General features: G+C 33.0%; 1 long non-coding RNA gene across 2 annotated transcripts in view; it reads right to left on the reverse strand.

The window, feature by feature from the left end:
* Window positions 1–18,075, reverse strand: part of LOC106874121 (uncharacterized) — a 76,795-nt gene that overhangs the window by 32,739 nt on the left and 25,981 nt on the right. The window contains exon 4 of one of the 2 annotated variants that reach the window (XR_016240764.1): window positions 3,374–3,715. The exons of the other annotated variant lie outside the window; for it this stretch is intronic. This is a non-coding gene — a long non-coding RNA (uncharacterized LOC106874121). Of the gene's footprint in view, window positions 1–3,373; window positions 3,716–18,075 lie in introns of those variants that run through there. 2 annotated transcript variants of the gene reach the window in all.

Raw genomic sequence — 18,075 nt, forward strand, 5'->3', positions numbered from 1 at the left:
TTCTCTGTATATAACAGACTAATTTTATAACCACATGTTTTCAACTTAAAATTTCAAATATTCGCTGGCATGATTCAGTAAAAATGTATCTGTAATGGTAAAACCAGTCTAATGAATTGAAGAGCTCAGCTATTAATAAATATTCTTTTACAGGTGAAAGAAAAATAAGGGCTATCAAATGGCTGTAAAATTAAAGTGACGAGGCACGAAATAGAATATGATTATTTTAGACTGGTTACTCAACAATTGTATTCACTGTCGACCACACCTAAAATTATTACAACTCATTTTCCTTACTGTAAAAATACGGACAGAAACGAACATGTGCTTAGTCAAAAGGTCAGAAATAATGATTATTATTTTGTATTACTATGAGAAAGTGGAGGCACAATGGCCTAGTTGATAGGACAATGGACATGCGGTCATAGGATCGCAGTTTTGATTCCCATACCGGACGTTGTGAGTGTTTATTGAGCTAAAACACCTAAAGACTCATTAGGCTCCAGCAGGGAGTGGTGGCGAACCCTGCTATACTCTTTCAGCACAACTTTCTCACACTCTTCCTGTTTCTGTTGTACCCGTACTTCAAAGAGGCCAGTCGTGTCACACTTAATCTCCCCGGGAACTACGTTAAGGGTACACGTATATATATATATATATATATATATATATATATATATATATATATATATACGCAGTGTCCCAGCATGGCCGCAGTCAAATGACTGAAACAAAGCAAAAGGTAGAAGATAATATATATATATATATATATATATATATATATATATATATATACATACATATAAGCACATGCGCGCGCACACACACAGATATATTCCTATAATGATATATAGTGCATGTCAGTGCATGTCTATAAAGTTATTAACCAGCACCTTTACAAAGTTAATATATCTGAGCGCAATAAGCTCGTAGCCTGGCAAAGAAGAGAGTATGATGTCTCCGTATGTTTTGATCCGGTTGGAATATCTGTAAGCAACTGTTTACCTTCCTTAACTATCCACGGGAGCTTAAAGTACGTTAAAAATATGAATTAGCAGATTTTACACTTTTCCAGAAAGAGAATTGCGATTAATGCAATTCTCTTTCTTTCTCGAAATTAACTCAATAATGATTAATGTAGTTTTGATCTCCCAATCTATATAATGAATACTCTTCAATTGACATCGAGCTCTCTCATCTGGCTTGCACAGTATTTTGGGACTAAATAATCCAGCCAGCATTGTTGTATTTAATTTCTGTTATCGGAATTGTTTGGTTGCCCATAGTGTTATATGATGTTGAAGTTATGTGTACGATTTACAATGCAATATGGTGGGCAACCAACATGAAAACAGTTCATGCGCTCATATTGATGTTCATTCATCTCTATGCAAATAGTTATATACTAAGTACAATATAATAAATATTATATAATATATACTAAAACAATTCACGTGGAGGCGTAATGGCCCAGTGGTTAGGGCAGCGGACTCGTGGTCATAGGATCGCGGTTTCGATTCCCGGACCGGGCGTTGTGAGTGTTTATTGAGCGAAAACACCTAAAGCCCCACGAGGCTCCGGCAGGAGATGGTGGCGAACCCTGCTGTACTCTTTCACCACAACTTTCTCTCACTCTTACTTTCTGTTCCTGTTGTGCCTGTAATTCAAAGGGTCAGCCTTGTCACACTGTGTCACGCTGAATATTCCCGAGAACTATGTTAAGGGTACACGTGTCTGTGGAGTGCTCAGCCACTTGCACGTTAATTTCACGAGCAGGCTGTTCCGTTGATCAGATCAACTGGAACTCTCGACGTCGTAAGCGACGGAGTGCCAACAACAACAAAGCAATTCATAATCATTCCTCAACTAGGCTGCTAGTAGTTTTCTATCATACTATATTATGTATATCTTTACTAACAGAAAAATCACTTCAAACCTGATTCAATCAACTATTATTCCCTTTACATACAAACATGTCTAATCAGAAACAATGATTATCATTGTGTATTATTATAAGAAATATTACGGCGAATAAAGCATGATCGTTTTTAAAAATATATTTACAAAGTACTCAGACAGAAAGTTTTTTTATCTCATAAAACTCTGAAACTTGTCTGGTTGAGAAAATTACATTAATGTTACCAAATACTTATTGAGAGTAGATAGACACATATGTCGAAAATTCCAAAGAGACTCAGCGTTGAAAATTTCCAGTTAATTTCGTTAAAATTAAATCAAAGCAATTAGGCTATAAATCAGCAGTATATTTCAAATTTTATGTAAAAGCTAGGAAAATAGTAATGTTGTCTTCTATTAACTCGTGCGTATAACATTAATAATATCTATATGTGTGGTATATGATGCGATTGTTAAGGACACTCACTGTTTTTTAAGTCATCTCGGTCTTGTTGTAAATTTATTTCATTCTCAATCGCCGGCCTGTGTAGATTTATATTGTGGTACGATGGTGAGCAAGAGATCACTACAATAGTCACAAGGTCTCTAACAATGAATCTCTGTGAATAAATTCCCATAAATATATAACATAAAACTACACCGCTATAGCTTCCGTTAAAAGATTTACTTATATAAGAAGTTTTCAGCGGTGTTCTAACTGCCTAATCTGTATCGAAATGTACTTCTTACTATTTCTGTAATATTTGTCAATCAATAACATTGAATCTTTCCTCTTTTATAATATTTAGATTTGTGTCTTTTATTTAAAGAAGTTGCCTGAACACTATAAATAACGATTCTAAGCCATGCTCAACAAAACATTTATTTTAAATTTTGTCAGAAAAGGTAAAAAAAAAAAAAGAGAACCTTTTTTTTCCAGAAACTTGTTTTCGTTTTAATAATGCCAGCACGAAATATTTTTATAACAAAATAACAGATGCTTTAAAACAGCGCAGAAAAGCTGATTGTTATCGTAATATAATGGTGAGAAAAAGATGAGAAAAAAATTTTAACTCGTCTTTAAGAGCTGAGTTACAAAGAGAATTAATTAAATTCTATAATTGAAATGTTTGCAATGTTTATAACAATATTATATTTAAAATGTTTTATTAAAATATTTCTAACCATTAATTATAATAATGACTTTAATGTCAAAATTGTTTTTATAAAATTATAAACGCTTTTGGTCCAAAAAGGGATTGATCAGGTTTGTAATTTAAATTCCCTTGAATATTTCAGAGTGCATTTAAAAAAAAATTTTTTTTTTTTACATGAAGGATTTCAGAATCAACTCCAAATAGGATTAGATCAACATTTTAATGGACTGAACTCTATAGGGGAACGTATTGGAACATATATCTTACCCAATCTAATACATATCAATAACTTGTCACAACAATATTTCGTCAGACAAAACTTTATTAAATACTTGATTTTCGAAAAAAAAAAAAAATTTGCTGTTTGCAATTATGTAGTTGGATTTTTAGAAGTATTTCCTAATGTCTTCGATATCATGTTAAACTAAATAAATGTTAGGAGATTCATATGAAAACTGTTCAAAACGGGAATTCTTAATGAAATCTCTGTTTTAGTTCCTACCTGTAATTACGTTTTCTGCCTAGACCAATATTACAGATGAATCTTAACATGTTTTACCACCTGTTGAGAGCTGCCACTTTATTTCGTATCGTGCCGTTGTCATTTATTCTTCACCTTACTCGGAACCTTCCTTATGTTTTCATCTGGAGTTTATAGTCGACTGATGTAGAAAAAAATAGTGTTAAGAGCGCTGTTTGAAGCAAACATAATGATTTCAGATTTTCGCACAAGGTCAGCAATTTGAGGGAGTCCAGTGCTTAACTCGTACTTAAATCGTATATCCCGAATGGATGAAAGACAAAGTCGATCGCGCTGGCATTTGAATTCAGGTCGTATGGTCAGTAGAAATGCTCCTAAGCATTTTGTTCGGTGCGTTAACTATTCTGCAACCTCGCTGTTTTATTTATCGCAAATATCACCGCATGCAGTTTTCATATTGTTTATAAGAAGGGAGCCGTCAAATGAATTATATGTTTGTTGGAGCAGGATAAGTCTTGATGGATTTGAAAAATACTCGAGCAAAATTTTAAATATAATTCCAGAAAAGAGCGCATTGGCATAGGTTTTATGAATTCTTATCATTTACAATGAGTTTAGAATGTCCTTAGTTTGGTATTTCATTGTTTGTTGTATTCTTTACCACTCCTAAAGAGAATTTGTTTAAATTTCCTCACATCAAATCAAAAAGCAAACCACTAGTATAATTATTTCTTTCGATCAATGACATTTAGGCAACGTCTATTAAATTAACATGACGTTTCAGGATCCAGTAGTAGTTTTCCTATAACAAAACATTCATCTGGCTGTCATCATCTACTTTTGTGATCATTGAAATGCTTGTCAGTGAAATCATTTCAGTAATACAAGCAGATGTAAATATTATAAAAAAGCCATTGCTTCCAAATTTCAATTAAAATCTTTGCTCTTTTTACTCTTTTACTTGTTTCAGTCTTTTGACTGTGGCCATGCTGGAGCACCGCCTTTTAGTCTAATCGACCCCAGGACTTATTCTTTGTAAGCCTAGTACTTATTCTATCGGCCTCTTTTGCCGAACCGTTAAGTTACGGGGACGTAAACACAACAGCATCGGTTGTCAAGCGATGTTGGGGGGACAAATACAGGCACACACACACACATAAATATATATACATATATACGACGGGCGTCTTTCAGTTTCCGTCCACCAAATCCACTCAGAAGGCTTTGGTCGGCCCGAGGCTATAGTAGAAGACATTTGCCCAAGGTGCCACGCATTGAGACTGAACCCGGAAGCATGTAGTTCGTAAGCAAGCTACTTACCACACAGCCACTCCTACGCCTATAGCTTTTTACATTATTTTTCCTTGTTCTAAACCAGTGATTCTTAAATGTTTTGTAGCGACCCATTTTGGAATAGTTGTTAAGCCTAATGCCTGCCTAATTGGGGAGTGAGTTATCATGACTAAATTAACAGGGATGATAATTTATAAATTTCACTCTAAAAACGGATTGTACAAGCTTTTAACAGTGAAAGTATAAGAAAATTAACAGATAAAAGTTGTAAATTTACTTTGTTCATTGTAAATTAATGATTTCTCTGTGCCTGATAAGCTCTTATTTTATTTTAATAACCAATAATAATTTTATCATGTATAAAATAATTACTGTTATAAGTAAAATACAATATGTTAATTATGTTCTCTCGCCGCCTCTTAACGCCGCCCTTTAATGCCTTCGAGATGCCCAGGACAACCTTGGGAGCATTACCGCCTACTTTGAAGACTTCTGCCCTAAAATATTAGCAGAAACCACTTGTATAGTCACGTAACGTGCACTTTTCTGAAGCGCCATATAATTGTATTTCAAAATGGATTTTTTTTTATTAACTAAATGAACATTCAAGATAAAATACATGCGCACACTTTGATATCTCTGTTGGTATTTAGTCAATTTTTATAATCAAGCGCAGCTGGAAATCAAACACAACTTAATAAGTATTTGTTGTTATCTGTGTTAAAATATTACTTGCAATACACACTGAGGTCATTACATGATTTTCTCAGTAATGGCCGCAGCTGGTATGCTGAAGTATTTAAAAATTTAATTTGAAGCCTATTTTATTCCTCATATGTCAGAACTTACTTTCATAATAAAAGAAGCAATGATGATTATCATACATTTTAAATACTTTCGACGTAGTCAGTGTCTGAAGAGTAAATATATTCTGTTTCTGGTAAGTTCATTATTCTTTTCTAGTTTTGTCTTCAGGGAAAGAATTTGAATTTAACTCTCCAAAAACTGGGAGATTTTGATGTTAGTCAGAAATATTAAACGAGGATAGTATACACACATACACTTATAGAATACATATATATATATATATATATATATATATATATATATATATATATATATATATATATTCTTATATGCACAAATATACACTCACACGTACGCACACACACACGTATGAATGTATCTACAGAGATGTACAGATGTACAGATAGATAAACTGATAGATAGATAGATAGATAGATAGATAGATAGATAGATAGATAGATAGATAGATAGATAGATAGACAGTCAGATAGATAGTAATCCTCTTTCCTCCTTGTCCTTCTTCATTGCAAGCAAATCGTGAGTTGCATGTAGAAGTCTCATACCGTTATTGGTTGATGAAGAAAGGGGAATGAAACAGGGAATTGATGAAGAAAGGGGAATGAAAGGGGAATTTAAAAGAGAAATGCTGACAGATGGATGAAGTTTAAAAGAAGGAAAAAACATTAAACGATAAACCATGCAATGTGAAACCAGCAACTGCAACAATTGACATGAATCGCCAATGAATGACCGAAGTGATCACAATGGACCACGTATCACGATTTATATGCTTCCTGCACAGTTAGAATGTGATAGCAATGCATTGCAGATACTGGAAAACATTGGGTGTGAAAAGTATCTACAAAGTGGGTACCTTGGCTGTTGACGCCTGTTTACTTCAGAAGAAGTGTGCAGTGGAAGTTTGCTCGGATCAACTGAAACGCTTGTGTTTCTTGAATCTGGAACTCAACTGAGTATAGAAGGCTCCGAATGACCCGTCCTTGCTTTTTCCTTTCCTTGTTTTGTATCGTCCTTCATATAGCATCCCTCAAACATCCCACTACCTTCCAACTCCAGCCTCAATGAATTATCTTGTTTTCACCATTCACTATTTTCTTTCAGCTCTGATTCATCGACAGACCTTTGCGCTCACGCTTATTTTTAACAAACGCCAAACCCACCCTAGACACACCCAAAATATAGAATCACACAGCACCACACGACCTGAAGATCAGTTTGACAACCGTCACTGACAAATGAGAGAGCGTTCTCCAGAAAAGTTAACAGGAAATCATTAAAATATCTCCCCGCCGAAGTTAACAATAAACTTACTAGATCTACAAACCAAACCGTAAGATTAAATTATATTACTAGGAAAGGAAATTAATTAGAACTATCAATGAAGTCATTCCTTTCCTTTTTCATATATATATATGTATATATATATATATATATATATATATATATATATATATATATATATATATATGTGTGTGTGTGTGTGTGTGTGTGTGTGTGTGTGTGTGTGTGTGTGTGTGTGTGTGTGTGTGTGTGTGTGTATGTATGTATGTATGTATGTATGTATGTATGTATATATATATATAAAGTAAACAAAAAATGGAACAAAAACGTAACAGATGGCAACCAAACATTCGAACAGTTAGACGATACAAGAAAGGAAAGGAAAAAACAAGGATGGGTCATTCGGAGTTTCCTATCCTCAGTTAAATTCCAGATCGTCTTTGCATTTCCGGCCGGTTACACTCAAAACTGCTCCAACCTGGCCGACTCCAAGAAAATCTAACCTAAAAGCACTAGACTCCTTGGAAGAAAGCAAGCGAATGTATACAAAAACAAAGACGAAAGAATGGAGAAATGGTACACAATTACAAATACAGACAATAGGACATTAACAATAGGTGTCGTTTGAATAAGGACGAATTAAATTAAGTTGGGCATGTGTGGAAGTGAAGTCTTACGGCAGGAACATAGAAAATGAAAGTCATGAGAAGGAATATAAGAGATGCTATACAGGTGGTAGTCGAACCAAGAAAGAAAGATTAGGCTGCGCCGAACACCGGTCACGTAGGAGAGGAGAGAGGTAGGGAGCAGAGTGATTGAAGAATTAGGGAGGGACGAGAAAGAGAGAGAAAGAAAGGAAAGGGACAGAGAGAGGTAAAAGAGGAGGGAAAGTGGGAATGAAGGGAAGGCCAAGAAATGTGAGAGGGGAAACAGAAAAAGAAATGTGGAAAGAACGAAAGTGTGAAGGGGGCTAAAAGAAAGTGTAAAAGAGTCGTACAAAATTTAGGCATACATATGTAGTTACATACAGGAGTCTAAAAGTGTACGTACGCTGCTATATGTATGTATAATAAAAGAAAAAATGGAATAAGAAGGTAACAGGCGACAACAAAACATCCAGACAGTTAGACGATACAAAAAAAAAAGGACAGGAGAAAACAAGACATGAGCTTCTTATCCTGGCGAGCTTTTTTCGGTTCCATCTACCAATCCCACTCACACAACGTTGGTCGGCCCGAGGCTTTAAGAGAAGACACTTACTCAAAATGCCACGCAGACGGATTGAACCTGGAAACATGTGGTTGGGAATTAAGCTTCTTACTACGCAACCCCTCCTTTGTTGTAGTTGTTGTTTTTACTTTCGATTGATTGACAGGATATGAAACATGGCTCTATCTTTCTGATTCAGAAAGTAAGGCCAAGATCATGGAATGGTGACACACTTCTTTTCCAAGGTCTAACAAGTTCATAAGCCAGGGATCACCAGGGTAACTGTTTTGCAAGGGCAATAAATGTGTTATATTCATTGTTTTTTCGTTTTGTACCACAACAGCAAGCAGTATATTGAGGTACTAAAAATCTTTGCGAAGCGATTATAAATCGAACCAAAATCTGAAAATTATTCTCATTAACAATGTCAATGCATGAGCATACTCATTTTTGGTAACAAATCAAACTTTCAGCAACCTCGATTGATCAGTGGTCCCACCCCGACACACGCACAGAAACATACACACCATCCATTGAACAGACTAAATCTGGTATTCTCTATCTTCTATTTTCGATCCAATGAAGTATAGTATTCGGAGTCAGCGGTGTCATGAGAGGAATTCGATGAAAGTGACTATGAATAGGTTACAGCAGTGTTCACCTGAATTATTAAAAGCAGGTTTCAAGACTTGTGGGCCACAAATTAGGCGAATACATCTTTCGTGATCGAGAATATGTTAAATAACAACTTTAAATTGACGAAGAGTTACTCTGATAAAATGTGCAATCAATTTGATTGAATGTATACACACAAGAATCAGATGAAGGAAATATGGTTTGTCATTCCCCCAAAATTCTATATAAGTACCTAAATATGATTTCTGATGAAGTTTTAAGAAGCAATACACGCTTTCTCCTATCAAATACTGTCTACAAATTCTTTCTTTATATATGCTTCTATACAATCATGATTTTTGATGAACTTATAAATAATTATGACTTTATTTTGCTACATATTTTGAACACTTATGTAAATTGTTTAACCAAAAAGCTTCTCTTAACATTTTCTTATCGTTGTCAAAGACTATCACTGTATTTTAATACATCTATGATAACCATTTTTTAACACAAGAAAGGCTACACAAAGCCTTACATTTAACTTTTGAAAATCATACACACACACACACACACACACACACACACACAGACACACACACACACACACACACACACACACACACACACACACACACACACACACACACACACACATATATATATATATATATATATATATATATATATATATATATATATATATAAATGTATAAATGCATATACATGCATACAGACGTGCAAATATACACGCCTGATGTGTTATGTATGTGTTAACGTATAATATATAAATATTCACATATATATGAATGTGCGTTAATTTATTTAATGATAAATTACTCTTGAAGGATTATACAATATATGACTGGGGAATTCATTGGGGAATCATGGTAATAAATTTTCGAGAAACGCAACCCTATTTATCATATAAGGCTCACTTAATTAATACATGTATATGCCTTTATCGAGTACCTTGCATTAATTCCGGTCCTCTCCGTTTGTAAAAGCATATGTAGCGGCAAATATGTGTGTGTGTGCGTGTGAGTGTGTAGTATGAATTCGTGTATGTATATGTGTATACATATGCATACATACATAGATATATACATACATGCATACATACGTACATACACACACACACACACACACACACACATATATATATATATATATATATATATATATATATATATATATATATATATATATATACACTTACATATATATATATAAATATTATATAAGTGAGAAAATAAGGGTAGAAAATTTAAATGTTCATATTGGTGGATAGCATGCGGTATAAAGGCAACTCGAGTGTGAGAGTAACTACAAAATTTATTTTTTTTTATTCTCATTGAAATTGCTGTTATTCGTAGTTTGGGCTTTCACTGCCCTTTCTGGCATGTAAGGTGTCCTGTCAATGGTCACGTCTTTCGTGTATGAATACATAAATTGTTTCTATACTATTATATATATATATATATATATATATATATATATATATATATATATATATATATATATATATATATATACATATACATACGCTACATACTGTGAGAGAGGAAGAGACGTAGAAAGACAGAGAGACAGAGAGACAAATAGGTAGGAGAAAGAGAGAGTATAGGTCTCTGTAGTGAATCATACGACCATTTTGTATTATATGCACTTTTTAACATTTGAGCTTAGCATGAATGTATTAGTTTCTTCATTTTTATAGTTTTCAAGTCACTGTGACCTATGTTTGCATTCGTTAATACTTAGCCTTTGGGAATCTAGTAAACTAACCTGATAGTCTCATTATTTCTCTTATATGAGACCTTATTAGTGTTTCTTAGTATCTTACAATGCAGAAAATGAGTTGACCCTCATTCTCTGTTCTAATGTCAGATATAATATGCTTAATGCACTAGATTTCATTTACCTTCATTTACCATTTGTAAACGAGTGCACACTCATACACTTACATACACAGAAGCATAGTCACATACATATATACCAGAAACATACGGACATACCAGAAGCGGACACGCATACCACAAGCGTACACACATGGCGGAAGCATATACACAAATATGCTAACACACACATAAACACCATCATCACGCAACACATCGCTTATACACGCATTGCCAATGTTTTCACCTGTTTATCTACCATTAAAGTTTAGGAAAGAATATGCCATTCGTACAACAAATAGTGTACGTCACGACTCTAAACGTAAGCAAAATCTCTTTGAGTGGTTTTATAAATTACAGTCTGAACACCGGAAACAAACATTGTTGTTTTAAAAGGAGAGACCCGTGTTAAGATATGTTTTAATTATAACCAGCTGTGGCGATGTCAAACAGAGATATACAAACTAAATACACAAACGAAACTTGCAAAAACGAACAAATACAAATAAGAGAGCACAATATAGAAAAGAAGAAATAAAAAGATTTTAATGTTATTTCGGTTTCCATTACGAATGTATTAAAGGAATTTAGTACTTGCGTAGGTAGACCTATTGAAGTATATGATAACTCAGCAGTGGTAAAAACAATTGTAAAGCAATACCGTAAACAGGTTCCATACTACTTTATCTAAAGCGAGCTGATCTTTCTTTTATAGTCTATTGGGATTTCATTGTTTTTATTTTACAGCCATTTTAACTGGAATAACTAGTCAATGGAAAGAAAACAGCCAAGACAGTATTACATGAGAACAAAACAGCAGAAAAGTTGGCTTTCAAACAAAAGAGGAATTTATCTTACATGACATTTTTATTACTTCCCCTATTTCGATTATTTATTTATTTATTATTTCTTTTTGAGCTAATATAACAATGTACTTAAGAGAAAAGAACGTGTTATGTAATAATCCTTTCTTAAATTATACGAGAAATAAGAATGAGTAGTTCTAACATTGTTTATATATTTTTTTTGTTACTTAGATCTATTTCCTTATATATTCTTTCGACCGTTAATTTTCGTAAACATTTCTTGAAAAACAGTGCTGTATCTATGTCTGTTTTACAAGTCATGACCATAAACTATACCAGACACTTTGGAGACAGCTGCCAACTTCAGCATTTTGTTACCAATTATGTTATACAACCGAATTATTGATTGTTTTCGTTTTTTTAATACAAGCACAAGATTTTTGCAGATTTGTAGAAGAAAAATAGGATTATATAACATTTATGTTATTTCGAAGACTAATTTCTACCACTGAAATACGTGGCTCCAAACACGATTTTAAATCTGCTCATCTTGGCAAACTAGTAATCTACAATGACTATATCGAACTTGAAATTACCTTGAAATAATCAATAAGGAATTAGCGATATATTTCAAACAAACCTTTGGCCAGCAACATTTAATATGTGACGACCATACTTTTTGTTAAATCATTCCTGACTCCATTTAGTAAGTCACAATATTTTTGTCTTCTAAACACTTGACAGGATGTATTTAGTACTTGTTTAAAAGAAACTTTCAATCCCATTTTAACAAATTTCATGATTTAAAAAATAAGTATCGCACAAATTCAACCCAGACTAGAAATGCAACGCACTCTTCTTTGGCCGGGAGTTACTCTTTTCCATTACAGCTCGGATTACAAGACGATGCATTTTCTTTTCCACTATAGGAAAGTCTATTTTTGTAAAACAGTGCTTTATGTAACGGCTTTATATCCTCAGATAGCTTACATATATCCTAAGATAGCTTACATTTATCACTATGTAAATCTAAGCCTTAGTAATGCATTGCACATTACTATCATATGAGAGAGTGCTGTAATAGCCGAAACACTAACTCCAGGATAAAATTCTGACTGGTTTAATCATTGTTTCTACAGATATATATTGAACCTGAATGTTTATGTGTCAAAGAAATGCCAACATTAGAAAGACTGCGAATGGAAGTTGAATTTACACTGCAAATTCTTGATGCAGAGAACAGAAGGTAAATCATACGGTTCTATTTTTATTTCTCACCCTTAAATTAAGTAATACTACGCAATTAGTAAATAATTTCTTGAGCCCGAAAAAGTATGTCATATGTAATTTTGCATCTAATAAGCACTAAACAATTACCCATGAAATCACAAGCTATCGTGTTAATTATCAATCGCATAACTTAATATGATCATAGACACATCTTTTCAGATATTTTCTTAAAAATATGATGGGCAAAGCCGGGTCATATTTGAATATTTGAATAGAGTTCTCTCAGTGCCTACACAGCATGAAGAAGATTTTTGAAAAGGATTAAGAATTTGCAAAAGTAATTTTCTGACAGTAATGTGCAATGCATTACTAAAGTTTAGATTTATATTGTGATCAATGACTCGCACTGTATGTGTCTAATATACTGTTTTTATCATGCGTGGATTTTGACCAACAAGCAAATATTTTGCCAACATGAAACAACAGAGATTTCTCCTATGATAAAATAAGTGTTGAATGAAAACATTGAACCTGCCAAACAATTGAAAATAAAAGGAAAGCCTTTGTATCACACCTAAAAGTGTTCTTTCTATTTACACTAATATTATTTCTATTTATTACTTATTTTTTTTAATTTCCAAACTCACTGGTATATTCTCACAAAGGATAAAAAAGAAAGGAAATTTCTTAAAAGTTTTGAAAGTTTATATGTAAAAACAATTTTTCTTCTGTAGAAAATCAGTATAGTCGTAAGAAATGAAATACCAATATCAAAAACAAAGAAACCCACCTATAAACCGTTTAAAATCTAAATATGAGATTTAAATCTGACAAAGATTCCCTGATAAGGGTTATATTATAGTCTATGTATATTTTTATTATTTTCATCTTATTTATGTTCGTTGAAATAATTCGATGGCGACCACGTCGAGGAACCGCTTGAAAGATTTATTTGGACAAATCGAGTCTGGTACAAATTTAAGCCATGTAGTTATTCATTCCATTAGTCTCTTTTTTTCTGAATCGTTAAGTTGTGATGGGGACATAATAAAAGTAACACCAGTTATCGACATTTGAGGAAAAAAACAAACACAATGATGCATATGCATACGCAAACATGTCGTTCTCCCTCTCTTTCTCTGTCTCTTTATATATATATATATATATATATATATATATATATATATATATATATATATATATATATATATATATATATATATATATAATTGACAGTCACTTTGAAGTCTCGGTCAGTTAATCAATAACTGAAAATAAAATCATATATATATATATATATATATATATATATATATATATATATATATATATATATATATACAGAAAATGGAGATTTATGGAATTTATTTATATAATAGTGAATTCCATGTCACCTACACATGTTTCAATTTCTCACCTTCATTTATATTTTACAATTGATATCGCATTATGAATTTAAAAGGTGAAAAAGTCTCTTCATAGCAAAATTGACCTATATTCATTTACATCCTAATGGATGAAGAGTCCATTATAAACAGAATGGCAGCCTCTGTGTGTGTGTGTGTGTGTGTGTGTGTGTGTGTGTGTGTGTGTGTGTGTGTATGTGTGTGTGTGTGTGTGTGTATGTGTGTGTGTGTGTGTGTGAGCATGTGTGTCTTTGGATTCTGTTCTAAAAATAGCTACAGGTTTATTTTCGACGATAATGGCTAGTAGCAGTACTGAAGAACTAGATCATGCTACTATTCACCCTTAATGGAATTAACATCAGCTTTTTTTAAAGGTTGTCTGTCACTCTTCTCCCTACTCACTTGTCAGATAAATAAAACAAAAAAAATTAAATACATAAATCAAAATCTATTTACTTAACTTCTACTTATCTAATTGTGATAAATTCAACTTTTATTAGTAGTATAATTATTTATTTTATTTACATAGAATTATTTGTCTTATTTATTGGTAGTTTAGGTAATTATATTTATTGGTAGTTTGGGTAATTATATTTTGTTAAATTAATTTGTATATATTTTATATACAAATTACTACGATTTTGTTAAATTAATTTGTATATAACCATGGAGGTATTTAACCATGATACTGAATAATTGCGTTTGCTATATTCATTAACATTGCATTACTACAGAAAATTTACATAGGTACGATTGCGCGACGTGAACACAAGAGACATATATATGTGTGTGTGTGTGTCCCTGTGTGTGTGTGTGTGTGTGTGTGTGTGTGTGTGTGCGTGCGTGTGTGTGTGTGCGTGCGTGCGTTCGTGTGTGTTTCCATACGATCAAAGCTTTTAGATATGTTAAATTAATTTGTATATATTTTATATACAAATTACTACGATTTACTATGTATCATATGTCTGGAATTAGATTATTTTCAAATTGTGAGAGTACAATTGCCTTTAAGATTTGTTCCTATGTTTATTTGAATTTTATCATTCATTAAAATAAACATAGGAACACATAGGACGTTCGGTCAAAACCAGAACAATATACTATATCAAATATTAAAACAAAGAAGCTTTAATTCAACAGTCATTAAAAAAAAAGCCAACTTAAGTTTGTAAGCAAAGCAACACTTTCTGTCAGTAGTATCCCATAAGCTTGAGGAAACGTTGTGTTGCAGACCAAAACGTGTTATTGTAGTCTGAAATGAGATATTGTAGCATATATAATTTCAATTGATATAATAATACTACTTCCTGATTACTTTCTGCATATCCTAACAAATAATCACAGTTTTCCCTTGGGGTACAGCCAACATTACCGATTCTATTAATAACTGACTTGGTTTCTCTGTAGAGATAAAATGCGAAACCAATTCTGACAAAATTTCAACAAAGGAAGTGGACTAATTCAGTGCTTAACTGGTGTTATTCCGATACCTGTCTTTGATTTTCTACTGTAATTCTAAAGGAAATGAACACTTCATTATTTTTTACTGAATAATAGGCTTTGATGTTTGTAATATTTGGCAATATCGAATTTTGTAAAATAATTAAAACCACCCAGACGTATCTGTAAAACTAAAATTATGTTATGAAGAGTTATGTACTAATTAATCTCAGATGGAAACCAATCGCTTCGTTGAACATAGCATCAACGATTTTACAGATGCCACACAACTCCACTCGTATCGCGGTCAAATGAATTCGCAAACGTGTCACATTTGCGATTAAAAAATTTTGTCTGGAGGTATTTAACCATGATACTGAATAATTGCGTTTGCTATATTCATTAACATTGCATTACTACAGAAAATTTACATAGGTACGATTGCGCGACGTGAACACAAGAGACATATATATGTGTGTGTGTGTGTCCCTGTGTGTGTGTGTGTGTGTGTGTGTGTGTGTGTGTGCGTGCGTGTGTGTGTGTGCGTGCGTGCGTTCGTGTGTGTTTCCATACGATCAAAGCTTTTAGATAATTGCTAGTTTTTCCAATGAGCTACGTTTTAATTTGTAATATCACCGGTATTTTGTAACTGAAGTCTCATTAAGGCCATGCAATCGGGAGAAATATACATGCATCTCAGAAGCGTTCTAGTTCTTTCGTCACGCGCTGACTACAATTTAGATGAAAAGAAAGCTAGTTTTACACGAGGGTTATACCCGAAAAGTTGGGTAAATCTCAAAATTTATCATGAAATGATAAATAATTCGAAAGATGACTTAGTAATAGAATGAGAGAGGGATTATTACAAGTTGCACTTTTTTGTCTACTTATAATAACGTACATGCATGAATGTACATACATACACACACACAAACACTCATCCTTGTATATATGTATATATATATATATATATATATATATATATATATATATATATATATATATATATATATATATATATACTGTGAAAATTTAATTTTAAATTTTAATAAATTGAATTTAATTGAGTTTTTACCTGTAAATTTGGATTTTTATCCCTATTATTATTATTATTATTATTATTATTATTATTATTATTATTATTATTATTATTATTATCATTATTATTCTTCTTATTATGATATATATATTTCTGGTGGCCCTCTCAAACATGCCCCCCGCGGTACAGTCAGCCAATCTCACCAGTTATACATACGGCAAAAAAAAAAATCGCAGGCAGGTAGGAACCCAGAGGATATCATAAAACTGCAGAAAGATCTGAATTAAATATACAAAAACGCTAACAAAAATAACAGACAATTCAATGCTATGAAATTTCAGGCACTCCACTATCGGCCCAGCACCAGGCTAAAATCGGAATACAGTGGACCAGAAGGTAATATTGACCCGAGTCAAAGTCGGTGCGTAGCCTGTGGTTTCAATGAGCAATGATGCAATATTCCATGTGCATATTACCAAGATGGCAACACTGTGGAGACGAGTGGCTGAATGGATTCTGAAGATATTCAGAACCAGGAAAATGGAGGCACTGCTACTCCTATGGAGGACTTACGTTCTCATCTGCTTGAACTACTGCACCTAACAATGATCCCCAGAGAGTGTGAAACAAACTGTGGACCTCGAAGCAATCCAGCGCCAATATACAAAGAAGATTGACTCGATGCAAAAGATGGGTTTCTGGGAGAGGCTAAAGGAGCTGAGTCTCTATTCCCTGGAGAGAAGACGAGGTAGATATGCGGTGATATATAGTTGGAAGATCTTAGAGGTTTTAACTCCTAATTTTGGAATTGACAGTTATACCAATCCTCGAACTGGATGACAGGGCTTCATCCCAAAGATCCCGTCTTCCCCATCTAAAATGAGGACACAGTACTGAAATAGTCTGGGTTTCAAGGGTCTACATTTGTTCGACATCCTGCCTGGCAACCTTAGAGACCTAAATGGTGTTGATGTGGAAGTTTTCAATGAAGATCTGGACAGGTTTCTATCTGAGATACCAGATGAACCCACATGACGACAGGAGACACAAAGAAGAACAGCTGTATCCAGATAGCTACTTCACCAAAAGCAATACTGGAAACAACACCGAGTAACTACAGGTGATAACAGCAGTATGCATCAGCCCTGGGCTGAAACCAGCATGACAAAAAACATAGAAGATATATATATATATATATATATATATATATATATATATATATATATATATATATATATATATATATATATATATATATATATATATATATATATATACATATACATATACATATATATATATATATATATATATATATATATATATATATACGTATATGTATGTATGTATGTATATATATATATATATATATATATATATATATATATATATATATATATATATATATATATATATTCTTTTACTTGTCTCAGTCATTTGCCTGTGGCCATGCTGGAGCGCTGCTTTTAGTCGAGCAAATCGACCCCAGAACTTAT

Source organism: Octopus bimaculoides, chromosome 2 (assembly GCF_046866305.1).
Source record: "Octopus bimaculoides isolate indiv1 chromosome 2, ASM4686630v1, whole genome shotgun sequence".
NCBI lineage: Eukaryota > Metazoa > Mollusca > Cephalopoda > Octopoda > Octopodidae > Octopus > Octopus bimaculoides.